Source organism: Maniola jurtina, chromosome 7, assembly GCF_905333055.1.
Source record: "Maniola jurtina chromosome 7, ilManJurt1.1, whole genome shotgun sequence".
Classification (NCBI taxonomy): Eukaryota; Metazoa; Arthropoda; class Insecta; order Lepidoptera; family Nymphalidae; genus Maniola; species Maniola jurtina.
The window spans coordinates 13,588,482-13,608,120 of NC_060035.1; the positions used below are offsets into that span (position 1 = coordinate 13,588,482).

Sequence of the window (19,639 nt, forward strand, 5' to 3'; positions counted from 1 at the left end):
GTCTCTTTGTAATTAACTAATTAGCAATTTACTCAATAATGTCATGTCATGTCATAGTGTTCAACTTCTTAAAATGTCAACTAAAAAATTGTAATAATTTATTTATTTAAAAAGGGAGATGTTGTATAAAGTCACCATTACAGTCGTGTAAAGTCACTTAAGCAGAATGTTATATATTGTCTATTGTCTATGTCATTATTGTCTGTGGTCTCTCTCTTGAAATAAAAGCATCATAAAACAGGTTACTCTCTGGTTCTCCTACAGATCTCATTTATGATTTCATCACTTAGAGGAGGTATAGAACCGTTTTTCTAAATACTTTTACACTTTCCTTGTCCTACTCATTTTATATTTTAACAAGACCTGTAGGACCTACAATATCTTCTGCATTTTCGTGGAGAAACACACCCCAGAATATAAACATTATGTAAATCAGGTACTATGTCACAAAACACGGCCTTGGCGGAAGATAATATATAACGCGGAACATGAAATCATAATTACTCAGGACGGGAAAAAAGGGTCACCGTGATTTAACTCTCGCGTGTCAAACAGACATGCTTAACGTTTCCTATTAATAAAGTTAAAACATCCACTCATGGCATCTTGACACGCACTGCTTTTATGGTTCTCTCGTGGAATTGAGTTCCTCTGTATTTTCACTTTTATCAATATCCGGTGAAGTTTCGATGACCTTAATTGCCCACATTAAAAAGCGAGTGGCCCTGAATACGATTCCCAATCCAATTTAGGAATCGACAGTTTAAGCTGTAAGCATTCCAGTTGTGATAATGTGAGTTTTGCAAAAGTTTTTATCAGCTGTCGCTGGCCATCGATATAGATTCTTCATCGAAGGTGCCGTAAAATATTTTTGAGACATCAATATGTATGCTATTCCTAACTTTTAACCCGGGTGGGCGACAACGATTTATTACACTAATATTTTTGACCAAACTTTTGCCTAACTTGGCAGCAATCAAGATCCAGTCTTTCTCTACGATCAAGATCATAAAAGGCATGGATCTTTTACGTATGTAATCCACGCAAACACAGTATATATAAGTTTCATCGGTGGTACATTAAAATAGATTTTAATAACTTCTTTCAATTTAACCATTTTAGACTGCATCATCATTTCCAATCAGATAAGACTATAACAGAACTAAATCTTATCGATAAAGCTCTCATTTTTCTCACAACATGTACCTACTCAAATACAAGCATATCATAGTCTTGTAAACTTGCCTATAATGGTCACTACAGATTGGCTATCGCGTATATAACATATCTGCTGTCATCTTTCCGTTTATTTGTACCTGTAGTTGGTTGATTTTATCTAAAATAGTTATAGAAAGATTTTCATTCAAATAAACTTTTACAAGTGATTTTGAATATCCCGAAAATGTTTGATAATATTTTATACTGAAACTACAAATACAAGAAGACAACTGCATATCATGACGTCCCGTAAAACATGCGCATACGCGATTTGTAATACGTGGAAGCGGAATAGTATAGCACTTCAAACTTCTACTTTGACTCCGACAGGTGACCCTTCTCAATATGAAAATCTTCAATTATTTCCTTGACTTCAACTTCTAAGAAACTCGTTATTATACAGGTTTCCGTCACGCATTCTTTTTCGTTGTTTCATCCCAAAAGCCCAGTATCCACCAAAGCAGAGATGGGCAAAGATGTGTTCATCAGACCATTCAGATTACTGGTAGACGACGTGATAATTTTTTATCAGTAATCAATCAATAATAATCTGATCAATACTGATCTATCAATAATAATCTGATTGGTCTACTGAAAACATCCCGAGCCTTAAGTATGAACAACATTATTACATGCCATGGCGAAGTTTCTTATCCGAGGTTTATATGTTTTAGTTGCTTAACGTAATAAAATTAAACGGTCCATAAAGCTCTTTCCCAAACTCAGATATCTTTAAAATATTAATTGTATTCACTGTATTTGCAAAACGGCATGAAACCGGTCGTTTTCCAGTTGCGCAGTACGAATTAATTCCACTTATCTTCAGTGGACTCAATGTTTATGCAATGTTAGTAACAAAAGAGCAGGTAAAAGTGATATAACCCGTAATTAAAGCAAACTGCTACATTTTTCTAAATACATTAAGCAATTATAGTAACTTATGTTGATGATGCGCGCTGGGTTTGGTATTCATCGTCCGTAAACACGGTATTTTGTAATTGTACGCCCAAAATGTAAGGCTTTCGTTAGAATTTCAATTCTTTCTGTAATGTTGAACGATCGTGAACTCTTGCGTTGTAAATTGTTATGCATTCTTAACGATTAGCCAATGGATAACGCCTTTGACTCTCCTTTTATTCATCATCATTATTATCATCAAAATCATCGTCGTCGTCGACGTTGACTGACTCTTATAACGACTTCCACACGCGACTGTCTTACCACCTGCCTCCTGAATCCAGCAGCTCCCTGCACCTCACTTGATATCGTCAGCTATCCACCTTTTATTTATAGACTAGCTGATGCCCGCAGCTTCGCCCGCGTGGATTGGTCAGATCCCCTGCAGCATCAGGATTGAGGAGTTGGACTCCAAATTTTTTATGAAACAATGTCGCAAAGTTTCTTTATCGATTAAAAAAAAAATTACGCAAATCGGTTCAGAAATCTCGGAGATTTCGGTGTACATAGGTAGAAAAACACAACCCCCTTTTTGAAAGTCGGTTAAAAAAGTAGCCTATGTTACTGCCTGGTCAATCCTCAACTTGTCTGTGAAAATCCCGTCAAAATCGGTTCAGCCGTTCCGGAAACAGACAGACAGACAGACAGACAGACAGACAGACAAAAAATTTAAAAACGTGTTATTCAGTGTTGGTATCGTTCAAATAACCATATGAGCTTAATATGAGGTAGTTATTTCGAAATTACAGACAGACACTCCAATTTTATTTATTAGTATAGATACAAAAATTGTTCTCTTTATATTAATTTTGTACGTATTCTTGTTTCAGGTAAGAACCCGCATCAGAGAAGGAACGTCTTTAAAGTTGTAAGGTATAATATATTGAACCGGCTGTAATGAGCACACAATAATAATTATGTTCATGTAGTAACCGCAGATTGGTAAAGACAGATTGATTTTACGTTACCGCTTTGACTGCTGTATCATTTCACTATCATCATCATCATCATTTGAATGAAGATGAAGTGCAGATCAGCAGACTTCACACACCTTTGAGACCATTATATTATATAGAACTCATAATGCTCATCAGGCTTAATATGTCTTTGACATAATAATTTGCGTGTAATTTTATCCTGGGCGCCTAGCAATTACTAGATTTGTGAGTTCTTTTTTATATTTTCTCACATTTCAGTTAAAGAGATATTCATACAAGGAAACATAATATTATTTTGATGAGTAACGTAAGTTTTTCATGTTTGGAGGTCGTACGTTTGAACTTGAGTAGCGACCATCGTTCATCGAAGCGTATCACCTTATGTTGCGCCAGGTGTTTATTGAAAGGGGAACTTATGTGCAGACGTAAATAATATACCGAGTATGGGTATATACTGTCTTTTAATTAACTGAGACGGTAGGGGAGTCAAGTGGAGGAGACAGTCGTCTGTAAGTATTGCTCCAGGACATCGATATAGAATGCATACGTACTTACTATTTATTCATCGAAGTTCCAGTGGGGTGTTTCGCTAACTCAGTGTTCAACGCTGAATGATAGCCACCGAGCTCATTTGTCATTAGTTGGTTCTACATTGCTTTTTCACTGAGTGATATTAAAATGTTTTTCGTGGAAACTCTTCGGTGGAACAAAATTACATGTCATTCTGTGTTGAACACTAAGTTAGTGAATCACCCCACAGGAGGAGTATCATAAGGGTTGTGTTGTGATAAACATGTCAGTCAATTGTGCTGATGAATCACACAAATGACCCAAGTCGGTAACTAGAAGGTTGATCGAGCTCTCGGACGGACGGACACCTTTGTCCCGAAAAATCAAAAAGTTCTCATCCGAAAGATCCGAAAGAGATTTTTCATAACCAAAATCAACGTGGAACGTGAAAGAAGTCGCGGACATCATCTAGTCTATACTAATATAATCGAAATCGTACTTCGTAGTCAGGAGAATTGGATCGCATGGGAAAAAATCAGGGAATCCACCAAGTCAGATGCACTGGAATGTGTTAGCAATTACCATAAAAAAACGACAGGAATATTGTGTATTTATGGGCTGTTTGATCTTTGCTAACCTTATTATATGATCCTCGCGAGACCGTCGCTTATTTCTTGAAAACATTAATTTAAAGTCAGTTTTTAAATAAAGTGGAACGATCAAAACAATTTAGTTTAAACGGAATCGAGGAAGTTGTTCTAACAAGTTTGCATCATCGCAGTACACATTCCGCCTCCTTGGTGCAATTTCCAACACCAGTATCATATAACCTTAGGCTAAAGTTTAAAATCACCGCGAGTAGGTATTATGAAACTAGTGGGTAATAATAAATAAGGATCGGTAACATATGTCTGACCTAGCACCGTTGCCTACTTCGCGATATGATTGTTGCCAAGCTGACTGAGAAACGGTGGAATCTTCATTTTATTCTTTCGTTATATTCTTCTGTTGGACAAAGGTTTCTTTGTAAATGTCGCCAATTTCTGATTTTGAGTCTATTTGACAGCAAAGATTTAGGATTTAAGTTTCCTTACCTTATTTTATTCCCTTTGTTACCTGTTAACTGTAATGCCTGAAATTATGACTTTGTCGTGATACCTGCCAGTCCTTGTATTTAGACAAGTTTAATTTGATCATCGTACCTCTTGACCACCTACATACATAACGCAATTCGCCCAGGTGGCCAGTTCCAAGAAATTGCTTACACTTACTTTTCTACAGAATTAGGGCCCCTTATTATATCCTGTCTTTGAAATCTGCCGTGGTAGCTTCTAAAATTACGATCTGATTTGAATGATTTTTTAGTACTTTGTATAGGTCAAGGACGAACCGGTTTTAGTGAAATTTTATGGTAGTTTGTCTAAAGCTGATGATTTTATCTAGGTCGGGCAGAAGCATTGATATAACTTAAAGGAAATCAAATTAATTTGAAGCCAAGTATTAGTATGTATGAATCTTTAGCGGGGTATTTCAACACGAGTACCTAGGCAACAACAAAGCTATCGGAATGCATCAGTAGCTAGTGTATTCGACGCGCCCGTGCCCGCGACATATGGCGCGCTCGCCTACACGGCGCTTGTAGTAATTGGACGCTCTGTGGTGTCAGAGATTGTATGAAATCCCATTTCTTTGCCTATTCGAAAGGCCTGTGTTGTCTAATTGTGCACTGACTGATATAACAAGTGTAAATTCAAAATTTATAACACCCCCGACGATCCAAAGTATTTGAGTTTTCCAAAACATCATTTTCAAATAAATAATTATGTATGTAGGCAACGTCCATCTTGACAGCTTGACATTTGTCTATTGACATAATATTGTGAACCTAACGGTTATCTAACCTGCTTTTCTACAAGAAAACTAGAAAAGAGCTGATAACTCTTAAACGGCTGAACCAATTTTTTTAGATTATAGCTAAGAACACTCTCGATCAAGCCACCTTTCAAACAAAAAAAACTAAATTAAAATCGGTTCATTCGTTTAGGCGCTACGATGCCACAGACAGATACACAGATACACACGTCAAACTTATAACACCCCTCTTTTTGGGTCGGGGGTTAAAAAATACTATGACTTGTCGCTTATAGGTTCAAATATAAAAGCATAAACTGACTGACTGACACATCAATTAGTATAAAATTATTAAATATATCTATGGGAATAAAATTAACGTTTTTCGTTGAAATATCAGTACGGAATTATCCCTATAACATTTCCCCCACTAAGAAATAATTTTCAAAAATTACATTACATCCGAGTAAAGCCGGTACGGTTCAACTTGTTTCATTTACTTCTTAATTCAATATGAAAAAATTTCAATAGGTAGGTAGGATTGAAAGAGATCTGGCAAAAAAAAACACTCTGACTCACACTTAGCACTGGTCTCCTCCCAGAATGAGAAGGGTACTATGTATTATACAAAGCTATTTGAAGCTGAAATATTGGTCATTTTAATGATAAGAATATCTGCTTCATGTCACGTTGATGGCCATGATTGCTCTATTCGTTTTCCCATGGATTCTTATCAGAAGGGTCACGGCCAGGATGGGATCATCATTTATCTCCATTAAATTATTTTGTTATTTTTAAGGATTCAAATTGAACAATTGTAGAACGATTTACTCTGGTTACGAAGATTCATTGTTTTGAAAGATTATTTATCTACCATGTGCCTACAGCCATGCAGCTTCTTGATTGCGGAAAAACTGCATCAATCATTATTACAATCGCAATCGTTTTGATTGGCTGAATTTATGGTACTCTTGTTGCAACAATACATTGTAGCCAATAGTGAGCGAGCATCAGCCAATCAGAGATGGTTGCGATCGTGACATTGTAGCTGTCATTCTACCGCAATCGAGCTGCTGAGCTTAATCTCCGCTCCGTAGACAGTCGGATGTCAATTGTCAGGAGGCTTTCATCTAGCCGTATATAAGTCGGTTTTTGTCGAGCTCAAAAACTCTCAACAGTTCGTAGTCTAAACAGTACGTAGTGGACATCCACGTGCGGATTTGTGCAGCCATAGTTTGCCTGAAGACGAGCTACGAAAATTGATATTTGTTCCTTCAGTTAAAAATGTTTCAGGATTTCGGGACATTCCACATCCAATATGGTTGAATAGGGTTTGATAGTTTGTATGAAAGTCTTTATTTTTCAAGTAATATTCATGAAAATTGTTCTTAAAAAGGAATGATTATTGAAAAGGATTCTTGGAAGTTCCACGCCCTACTGATTTTTGGAAATTCGAGAGAAGCAAGGTGGATCAGTAGTCTTAACATATTAAACGATAGGTAAATACACTAGCAATGGCGTGGCGCCACATGAGGCCAAGTATCGAGCCAGGTCGGTTCCACGCGCGTAGGTCGGCGCGCCGCGTGGAGGTCGGACACCCGATGATACGTATTATATGACTGCTCACTACCGATACTTGCCTACCGCCTACTATCGACAGTTCGTAATTACCTACGTTTTGCAACACTATATCTTATTTCATTATATTGATAACGCAACATACATCAAAAATTGCAGCGCCAGGTTCATCACAGCTACATGATCTTAGCAAAGTTGCAAATGTCTCAAAATATTCCAAAACTAAAACTAGAACTTAAATATGCGAAAATGTTGATTGTATTAGGATAGAGTTCAGAAACCCAGAAGGCCTTCAAGGTCCCTATATAAAAAAAAAAAAACTATTTTTGAATTCTTAATAAATACCTATAGAAATTCACATTCAATTTTTTTATAATTAAGTTAATTAGAAATTCGGGATAGGTAACGAATCAACGATAGTTATAGTTTACAAATTATCAGTTTATTAAAATACCTACGTAAGTAATAAATATGAATTGTGCATGAATGTGTGAAGAATTTTTATCATTGCCAGCTAGCTATTTATAGACAGAAACTACAGTTCAATACTTATAAATAGAAAAAAATGATTTGTAAACGGTGTCATTGGATATCATACAAAAGTAATAAATACACACTTGTCACAAGCTTATGATAAGGCTAAAAATAACGTAAAGCGAACAGTTTTGCATTGAAACATGCAGGGAATTTTTATCTCCGTCAACTATGTAGTAGTAATCTTTATACGACCTCCCTAACGCAGCGGGGTAAGCGCTTTGGTCTTATGAGTTTAGGGAGGTCCCGGGTTCGAACTCAGAAAAGTTAATGGTGCCTGCTCGGGATTGAACCCCTGACTTCTCGAATGACGTCTTAACCGCTAGGCTATCACCTCGTTTTTCTTCAACCCGGTAAAATGTAATAATAATTACTAAGACGAACCAATCGTCTTACCAAAACATTTTATGGCAAAATAAACAAATCTTATCTTGATAAAATATAAAGCTATTAAAAGACAAGATAGAATGAAACTAGCTATAAAAACCGACTATGTAAGTATACATGGTAATAAAAATAAAAACCATTCTTGAAGGGCGACTCGGACATTTTGATATGATATAAACTTTCCCAGTCAATGATGCCCCCGCTGTAATAAATTATGTCTTGTCTCTTGATAAGAGTAAAAATAAACCACAATGTGAATAAGATGATTTTGCGTCGCGTCGGTACGCGACAAGGAATCTTTATCAATGTCAGATAACGTCTAGGTTACTTACACACGGACCACATTTTAAAATTTATGTACAATCTTTATTTTATTTATCACTGTTTTTACTCCTATTTCTATCCTTGTTTAATGCTTCCCTGTAAAAATTTAACCTTAATTTGTGATCTCTTTTATTTGCTCTTTTTCTTTATTTGAAATTGCAGTACTTATTTTAAATCAGTGGGCACTGTAGTGCCCTTATTCTGGAGAGGGATGGAAAATTGAGAAAAATTTACGATAGGTCAGAGCTCAGTACAAATTGATTTCTACTTCGTAAATTCCTTGCAGCATTTTCGCCAATTTGCTTTGTTCTGTTAAGTTCGTTGTTTTTGGGTGTCCATTTCATTTATTCGTTGCATCGTTTTCGCGAATTCGGTCAAGATGGTTTAAACTGTGGCTCATGTGCAACCAGCCTTGTATTCCACATTCTAGAACCTTCGTACTTAAAGAATAAATAAGTCGAGTCATTGACGCAGTGGCTTACCTAGATTTGCAATTGATAAAGCCATCTGTCGCGGCTCGCGACATCGTTTCTCTGTACGGGCATGCCGAGTTTTGCAAGTGAACTGGATAATTCTTTGAGTTTCTGAAGTAAACTGATACATAACCTTTTTTTTCGTTAAACAGTATTGAGGGCACACGGTTGTATAATGTAATTACAATTTTACCAACATTATGTTTTGGGTGATCATAACCAGATCATATAACTTGATTGCGATCATGGTGCCAGGTGCAAGCAACTGCACTTGTGCTTTCAATGTTATGGTAAACTTAAAAGAAAAAACTTTTATTTACAACCTGTGTGTGTAATGTCTTATCACTAGGGCAATTACTGGGGCTAGATAAAAAATTCTTTTGCAAATTGTACCGCTCGGTTCTGCTGACAGATCGCGTCTGCCGTCACTAGCTGTCTTACCCCCTCGCGTCCCGCATCCGTCGCTATACATTTATTTAGCATTCTATTTATGTGTGTCATTTATTTATATATTATTTTACATTAATCGGCACAGTGTGCCACACATTACTTTACCTAAGGGTATGTTATCCTGGCGCTTCTAATACATGAACTAAGCTAGTCTTAACTGCTCTAGTGACCAATGCGCTGGCAAGTGTTATGTCTGGCACAACCCGAAATGAAATCCCTGCTCAGAATGATGCTTGTATGTCTTGTACACGCACAAGAACATACAGCGGTAATTTTCAGCTAATCCAATGTTAAAGAGAAAATGAAAAGAAGTGTAAAAACTATGATGATGAAAATGATTGTTTTGAGAAAGCAGAATGTAGATAAGGTTAAAATTACTTTGACAGTTTATTTAATTATTTGTCTCGAAAGACGGACTTATAAACATATGTACATATAACCCCAATAAGGAATTCCTACAATCTGAAACTGAGTCAACATTAATAGTTGAAAAGTAGTCTATTGTTTTTAAAAGCGACGATGCAACTATTTTCTCACCTGGACTGTCATAATATTATATTGTAACTGTAACAATTTCACAACACAAATCTCAGTCAGAGGAAATTGAGTAATAATGAAATGATACTTCAACTGAAATAAAATTTAATTAGCATTAACACACAGTCACGATTATATCACGCAGAATAATACAGTGATAATAATAATATTATTGTGTTGTAACTTGTAACATACTTTTTAATTTCTTGAGTCTGCACTCTGCAGCAACAACAAGAGTCAGTGTGCAGCTTATTTCCTCGTTTCGAACTTTACCAGGTCAAAAAGTGTTGAAATACGTGATTTTTGTAATACCACACAAGAAAGGTAGAAAGAGAGAGCTAGCGTGTGCCAGACCTTCATTATTTTATGCCAGACTCTCTTAAAAAGTTTAAAAGCTCAAAGGTGACTAGCAGGTGGTTACTAATCAATACTAATCAATCAATTAATCATTTATTTGCTAAGTGTCTGAAATGCAAGACGTGATTTTTAATACTACCATACTTCGAAGAAAATAAATAAAATTAGACTTTACACTTTGACGTAAGATTTTTTACATCTTTATAAACTATCAAATCCCAAACGCTAGAAACTTTCAGCTTTTATAAAATAACGAAGTTCTGGCACGCGCTGGCTCTCTCTCTGTTAAAACGAGAGTTAAAAATTAAACTAGCTGACTTTGAAAAAATATAGTAATAATCATAATATCTCTAATTTTAGTTACTAGATTTCATCGTATCGGAACACTAAATCATTTTTTGTTTGTACTAGTTCGTAATAAACTGGCATCGCAGACTTTGATGCGGTAGCTAGTGAAAACCACAATGTCGCGATTTCGGTACTTTTATTACTGCTCCAAAATAGGAATTATATAGAGATCTGAAGAAAGCTTTTGACAACTTGAATCACAGCTCAGAGAGGTGATTCTAATAATTTAGTAGCATTATGTTACTGTTACAAGAAAGCGAGTTGCCTCAAAGCAAAAGATTGTGCTGCAAATACCACTAGAAATTGCCTTAAGAGGGCTCTCTCTGTCACTAGTTTCATACATTCGTAGTTCCAATTTCATTTGAATATTAAGCAACCAAAGTCCATGAAATTTTGCAGACATATTCTAGAAACTAATATCTATGTCTGTGGTTTTCCAGATTTCTGTTAAAATATTCGGTTTCAAAGTTACGCGGTCTTAAAAAATTTCATACAAACCTTTGAGCCCCTGTAATTTTAAAACTACATATTTTTAGAAAAATCTAAAACACGACAGACACAGATATTAGTTTCTAGAATATGTCTGCAAAATTTCATGGACTTTGGTTGTTTAATATTCAAATGAAATTGGAACTACGATTGTGTGAAACGAGTGACGGAGAGAGCCCTGTTAACATTAGAACGCCGGTAATCATAGAAACATGTATTAATAAATAATGGACATTTTCCAGCGAAAGTCAGACAATATTATGGTTAGCTCGATCTTATTGATGGTTGCAAGTCTTCGCCGCTTGCACCATGCCGACCCGTCGTGCAAGTTTTTCAGCCAAGAATGTCGAATCGTTAGCCGGTATTGGACACGACGACTAAAAATATTTGCGCCGACTTTTGTCTTTCGATTCCAGTTCGGGACTAAAGAAAAACCAGTTAACCATCGGATTGTGTGGGATGGCCGAAATATCTTCTTGTCCAAACATCCAAAGACATTAATTGGAAGTATGATATAATTAGAGTTCTGTAACTCATATTAAACAAGTATTACATTACTGAGTTTTAGTTTATCGATATGCTGCAGAACTTAACGTAGATACATATGATGATAGTATAACAAATTACGATAGCCTTGAAAATGTTAGTCTTATTTATTTTCTGTTTTCATATCAGAAAAAACGTTTCAACAAAAAGTGAAGGTATGTGTTAGGTAGGAAATTGTGTATCATTATGATTATCCGATTTTACAGAAATTACCTAACGATAGGTCCAAAATGTATATAAGTACTTTTATGGTAATTTGTAGTGGAATTACATCACCAGGAACTGTCGTAAATGTTTACAATATAGCCTATAGGCTATGGGATTTACCAAAAAGGTGCATACAACTTTCTTTCTTACATAAAATTCACTTTTAATGGTATATATGACAAAAACTGGAAACGCAGCGAGCTATTCACTTCATGTTTTCCCTAGATGTAACGTTTATTTTCACTGCATAAGCGATTTCGTAATGTTTACTTGGAATCGATTTGAGGAAACCCAGATACGGAACAGATGAACGAATCACCCAAATCTGTATTATTTCCAAAACTGTCTAAATTGTATATTTTGTACCTAAGGAAATTGCTGCTTAATCATTATTTTTTTCTATATAGTCTACCACGTTAAGTAGGGATTGGCAAACATCATTATATCTATTAGAACCGTGTCTACGATCTTTAAAGCTGGGGACAATTTCGCGATAATTTAACCATAGTGAAAGTGCCTTATCTCACGAACCTACATTTTTTTGGCTTATGGAATCCGGACCGACTATACTCAGAAGTCCTCTTTCGATTTGGACTATCAACAATGATCAGTAAACTCATTATCATACAAATGTTTGGATTCCCCCGCTCAATTTAACACGATTCTCACCAGATTGGATTTACGGCCTTTGTCTCTCACGTTAAATTATTTGTTTTTATTGCGATCCAATACAAATATTGATGAATATTGCTCATTGTCTTGCGTTAAGCGTCTCCGCTCCTAGAAATTAATTGACTTTGACGAATTATTGTCTCGATATTATTGACTATTTTTAAGGTTAAATTAATAGGCAAGTTTGAGTAGTACTAGGAATGTAGACGACTATTTTATTTTTGTCTTCTATTTTAATATATTCAGATATTAACCATAATTTGATCATACGTGAATTAAGGAACATAAATCTATGTTCTTTGTCTTCTCAACTACACTCATTTTAACTAAAAGGTACTCCTATTTTTTGCAGATTTATATTTCGGTTTGTTTCATTCATTTTTAATTTCATAGTCGAGGTGGAGCCAGACAAAACTCAATTTTTTACATAATTCCGTCATTTTTCATTTTTAATTCTAAAACGTTGAATTTTTAATCACTTGTCTTTAATCTTGCTCATGCAGCCATTATGCTGAATTGTATGACACTTAAAAGTAATAGTTGTTCAAAGTCCACTTGGTGGCAAGTAAGTGCGCATGTACACCGTTTCATCTCATAATTGCTCATCTGGCGTAACAGAAGCACATTAAAACGCTTTACCAGAACTTTTAAAATATTTTTTGTATTAGGTAACTTTTTATATGAATGTGCGGATTTGAATCGCATGCAGTCATTGAACTCAAAGATTGCAAACATTTATTAACCTACTATCCTACGAATGCTTTGAATCCTATGAATTGCTACGAATAAACCAGATAAAAAGCCGCAAAATAATCCATTCCCCGTATATATATTATTTCTTACTGCCAAATTTTGATGGCAATATGCACTGTCCTCAGTTGGCTAAAATTTATTTGTAGCCAGTACGATCATAAATGACGCAATATTGCGATAGTGCATCAATCAAAATCATAAGTTCTTATAAGTACACACATCACCAACACACACACACACACACACATAATAAGGTACATGCATAGAACTGAGAAATATAAAAAAGGTGGTTAAATATTATGAAATTGTGGTTGAGTACTTAAACACTAATTAAAAATAAGCTTGGAGAAATAAGGGATGTTACATAAAAGACATAAAGAGTGATTCAAATGAGAACTCCGTTCACTTACAATGAAATAACGATCGGTGCATGTTTCAATTTAAAGCAACATTAATTATGTAATAGCCTTTCTCATTAGTCGTGATCGTGCGAAATTTAATTTAGGTGATTGACAGGAAAGCCGAGAAAAAGTTAACCGCAAATCTTTTTACATACAATGTAATAGAAGTTTAATAATTGGCGATTAAATATGACTCGAACAATGCGTTGTGTATCATAATTTAATTAGAAGTTGTGAATTACTAAGACGCCTTATACGCGCGCTCAAATAAACCTAAATATCACATTAATTCCAGTTTATCAGTTTACCCGTCCAATTATAATATGAATATTTTCAATTCTTTCAAGTCAAGAGTGAATAGGCATCTTCTAGACTAGCGCGCTCCATCTTAGGCTGCGTCATCACTTGCCACCAGGTCTGATTGCAGCCAAGCGCTTGTCTATAAATTAAAAAAAAAAAAAAACAACAATACAATCTGAAAGAGTTAAATACTGTTTTAGTTGTACTCCACTCCTTCTTCTTGTAGTGCTCTCTTTTCTGAAGTTGGCAACCATTGGGGCTATCTACACCTTAGACGCTGCTGCGCAGAATAAAGCTCGGTCACTCTTCTCGTACCAATGACGTGAATTCTTGAGCCACGATGTTCTTCTTCGTCCAGGTGGTATTTTTGGTGAAGGGTACCCCTGAAGTATGAGCTGAAAGATGTCGTATATTCCACTGCTACTACATATATCGCATGTAGAGAATTTCTCTAAACACTGTTTTGGACGACGCATAAATCTTCTCGTATTAGTTCCTGAAACTATATTATTATTTATCGTTGTCTAGGATCAACAGTCCCATATAAAGCTTAATCTAGACTACAATAATTTCTTATCTATAAGTTATCTAGTCTTGTGTCTTGTTTGACATTTACGTTACCATACAGTTTCCCATACACAGCAATACCCATTTAATGATCTGCAGTGACCTCTTAGAAAACATATTTCATGGTCGTAATCTTGATTGATTAATGTTCCTATTTGTAGCGTCGCTTATTGTTCGTTTCTCACGTGTCTATTTGAATGCATAAGCGTATGCTCAGCCCTCGTAAGTTAAAGAACTTGGATACCATTGTCCGATCTATCTGTGTCCTCATCGGGTACATATGTTTTTGTTATGTTTGCATTATCTGTATTATTGTGAGTTGCTTTACTTTCCTTTTGCCTTAAAGGCACTTGTCTAGTTTCAATATTAATTACGTTTACCATTTCTGTGCTCATATCTTACGATTGTTTGTGTTTTAAAAAATTACTTTGATTAAAAATACTTTAATTTTTAGTCAGTTTTAAAATGAAGCTTTTAAAATATTTGTTTCCTTTTTTACTTGTATTGTGACTCCATCACTTTTAATTCTTCATATTTGGAAAACTGTTATACGCATGCAGCCATGCCTATGTTTACTTACTTTAATCAGTAATAAAATACTCATTAAATCTGACTTTCGCGACATAAACTTCGTTTCTAAGGCTTCGAGGTGCCTTTGAACTACCTTTCGATCCGATTAAAGAGTGTTGGTTTCCTTTATGATTATTTTTGACCTATTTGAGTATAGCAAACGTTGTAAAATATATAATAAAATTTATTTAGCTTATAACGTTTTCCAGTCGTAAAATATATAAATAAATAAAATCTATTTAGCTTAAAACAGCAAAGTCACCATATCTTTTTTGGGCAAATTTAGGTAAGTAGTGATAAAACAATTCTTTGCAAGAATTCCACTTTTATTACTTTAAAACCGTATGGGTCGAAATGACCCACGACTATAGAAACATGAAGTATTTTTCAGGCAAGGGTTAAGCTGCATCATTATAACTTTCTATTTAATTTGATTACATGTTATAGTCACGCCCTTCTTTAGTTATTTCTCCTTTCATGCATTTACATGTATTCATACAACAGCCTGCTAATGTCATGATGGTTCCGCGATTTGGCTCATCTGTCCTTAGGTGTAACGATCATTGTCGAGGTCTCTGGCTCGCGAACTTTGGATTGTCATGGCCATTGTTTGTATGCAAACTAATTTTCAATCAAGGAAGTCGTTTTTTATTTGCCGAGACATAACTATGTTTTGAATTCACCCATGAAATGACTCATCTTAAGAGATTTACTGATTTTGAACTCCTAGGCGCATTGGTGAGCGCTGTGGTTTTATAAGTGGGAGGAATGGGTTCGATTACCGTCAGAGGTAGTTTTCAATTTTTAATTTCTAAAATGCCTATGGTTTGGTCTAGTAGGAGGCTTTAGCCGTGGCTAGATTTAACACCTGCAGGTGACATCACAGACAATGACTAATTTGTCAGGAAATAAAAATTAAAAATAACAATAGTTGTTGTTAGTTTGTATATATAGTGTATGTCCATAGTACAAGTCCGAGCATTTAGAAAGTTATAGTTATTTGTTAGTTCCTGAGTATTGCCTTATTATTGTGTATCAGATTGAGATGTACATATGTATAGTGGGGTGATAAAAGCCTTGCGTGCAAATTCATATTTTTTACAACCGCTCTTTTTTTAGTTTCCGGTTTTGGTTTTTATAATTTTATAATTTGTAAGTTGTGGCAAAATGCAAGCAGCATTTAATATGCAAGCATAATTTTATACTTACTGCTCCAAACAAAATTTGTTTCCTGTAGTTGCTTCAATTTGAAATTTCTTCTATTGCATGTTTTTTTTAAGCGCGCCTTATTCTTCAACCTAACCAGTGGTAGATTCATTTGACGATTCAAAAGCACTTGCAAAAGTTGATTTAAAAAAAATCGGTTTCTAAGGTGTCCTAGTAGGTATGTCGGAGCTTCCAACAAAAATAAACTTAGTAAACGTAACAAAAAACGAACGATAATAAGTGATAACGCTGAAAAACCTTGGACAACTTCTTGTCCCCCCTATCTTTCGAAATCGTTACGTAAACGTTGACGCCTACTGCCATTTCTTTACACTCGAAGTTTAAGAGGGCTCTCTCCGTCACTCGTTTCATACAATCGTAGTTCCAATTTCATTTGAATATTAAGCAACCAAAGTCCATGAAATTTTGCAGACATATTCTAGAAACTAATATCTATGTCTGTGGTTTTCCAGATTTCTGTTAAAATATTCGGTTTCAAAGTTACGCGGTCTTAAAAAATTTCATACAAATCTTTGAGCCCCTGTAATTTTAAAACTACATATTTTTAGAAAAATCTAAAACACCACAGACACAGATATTAGTTTCTAGAATATGTCTGCAAAATTTCATGGACCTTGGTTGCTTAATATTCAAATGAAATTGGAACTACGATTGTATGAAACGAGTGACGGAAAGAGCCCTGTTAATAAGAAATATTAAAGCGGAGAAAAGTAATACGAGAGCGGGAAAGCTTTGTGCATTGAGAAAAGTATTGAAGTCAAAGGAGCATGTCAACACATAAAGCATAATATGTCAACAGGCTCATCTTCCCCCTTTTCTAATATTGGATGCTTTTATAAGAAACGTTTCTTTTTAAGTGTATTTTTAACCCCCGACCCAAAAAGAGGGGTGTTATAAGTTTGACGCCTGTATCTGTGTATCCGTCGGTGACATCGTAGCTCCTAAAGAATGAACCTAATGAATGATTTTAATTTAGTTTTTTTTTGTTTGAAAGGTGGCTTGATCGAGAGTGTTCTTAGCTATAATTCAAGAAAATCGGTTCAGCCGCTTCAAAGTTATCAGCTCTTTTCTAGTTACTGTAACCTTCACTTGTCGGGGGTGTTATACATTTTTAATTTACTTACACTTGTTATATGTGTACCTACTAGATGAGGACTTCGTCCGTGTGGATTAACTTTTTTTAAATCCCGTGGGAATACTTTGATTTTCCGGGACAAAAGCAGCCTACCTCCGTCTCTGGGATGCAAGCTATCTCTGTGCCTTTCATCAAAAACGGTTAAACAGGTTAAACAGATGGATCGTGAAAATATAAGACACACTTTCACATTTATATTAGGTACTAGTAAATTATGCCCGCGACTTCGTCCGCGTGAGTTTATGTTTTTAGAAATCCCGTGGGAACTCTTGATTTTCCGCGAAAAAAAGTAGCCTATATCCGTTTTTAGGATGCAAGTTATCTACATAGCAAAAAAAAAATTATTCCCGCTAATTCGTGCATGTGGATATAGGTTTTTCCATGTGAATTCTTTGCATTTCCGGATTAAAAATAGCCTATGTTCTTTCTCGGGATGCAACCTATCTCTGTACCTTTCGTCAAAATCGGTTAAACGGATGAGCCTTGAAAAGCTAGCAGACAGACACACTTTCGCATATACAATATTAGTGTGGATTGATGTATCTTTATGCAAAAAGTCGTTTTTCCAAGCAAACGCCTTTCAATATCATCATTTCGTAAACAAAAAAAAAAACATTTTTTACTGTGCTAAAAAACATTGTATTTTTCCAACAATTTCTCAATGAAATGTTAAACGGTTCTCAGTGAAAAGTGCTAACTGTCGGCGTTTGCATTCTCTGGTCAAATTATAATGCGCACGCGATCCAGATTGAGCGTTTTGCTGGGAATCTGCGATATCGTAGATCATCGAATTGACGGAACGCAACCGTCAAGCTGACATGTCGCAAAATCAGCTGTTCCTTATATTTAATTAAATTTTAAGTAAATTTATATAGAAACATGTGAAAAACTAGTGTGAAACTGTTATTAATAATTAAATATTGTAATAAATCGTGACATGTCACTGTAAATAAGCGATACAACCAGAACAAGGACTCGAGAACGGAGGGCGGCTGCGGAGTGTTTGAAAACTAACTTCTTTAACCCGGGGAGTATTGCTTTTAGTGCCTAATTTATTCTATGTTTTATGTATTTGAATGTTGTTTTACATAATTAGGTTAGGTACTACACTCACAACTCTCTCATTTACTCGACAACATCGAGCTACGCCCCTTCTCACATTAGGCAAAACCTTCTCCACTTACTTGACAAATAGTGGAAGTATAGTGAGAGAATAACGAATACTGCCTCAGACAACACTAACATTACACAATACTTACACGCAACTCTTCATTTTCTCGATAATATCGAGTCTCGTCCCTCCTCACACTAGGCAACAACCTTTCTCCACTTACTTGACAAACAGTGGAAGTATAGTTGGAGAATAACGAATACTGCCTCAGACAATACTAACATTACACAACACATAATAAATACTAAGTCCATAGCTAAATAATAACCTTTAAAAATAAATAGGTACAAAGTGCACACCTTATTATGGTATAATCTTTTGGTGCAGCTAGTGTTGGTATAGACACACCAAATTATTCATATAATGTTATCTCTCTAAGTCTGTGAATCTTTGTCCTTTTTTCTCTGTTTTCTAAGACCTTTTTGTCTCATATCTGTAAACTTTTATTTCTGTTTTCCTTCACTCACACATATTATTTGGTGTGTTTCAGGAATTTACATACACAATGGCACCCACAACCAGGAGAGCCGCAGTAATAGAGGAGCAAGAGAAACTAAGAAATGCCCTCCGGGAACTAAAGTCACTCAAACAGCTAAATGAACAGTTGTTGAAGGAACAAGAGGACAGTGAAGTTGAGTTAAGAGCCATTATTGCCAAGAACACTCAATTAAAGGCTGAACTAGCTGACTTGAACAAAGTTCATACTCTAGTACTCGACGAACGGGACCAACTTCAGAATGCTGTTGGCTCTTTCAATGAGTGCATTCAAACATATGAGGACGCTCTTAAAAAGATTTCTACATTGGAGGATGAATTGAGCAGAGCTCAAATAACAATTGAGGACCTTCAGTCTCAAATACAAACTTATGAAACTCGAGCTACCTACAGTTTGTATGATGAACTGCTTGCTTCATCCTCTACACCACCGGTGTTGACTATTGATTTGACTTGTGACAGCCCTTCCCCAAGCAGTAATAAGCCACTTAAAAATTCTAATTTAGATCTATATAGCCATAAAAAATTGAAAAAATATATTAAAATTAGCAGAATAATTAAAAAAACCAAAAATTTGATAAAATTGCAAAACGCCCATACTAAAAACATAGCATTGCGTAAGGAACGTTCACATCTGTTAAACA

At 35.4% G+C, this 19,639-nt stretch overlaps 1 protein-coding gene across 3 annotated transcripts in view; it reads left to right on the forward strand.

Annotated features, from left to right (window-relative positions):
* The window catches only part of LOC123867079 (dual specificity testis-specific protein kinase 1), a 141,649-nt gene that overhangs the window by 58,500 nt on the left and 63,510 nt on the right, over nucleotides 1–19,639 (forward strand). The gene's annotated exons all lie outside the window — the stretch shown is intronic.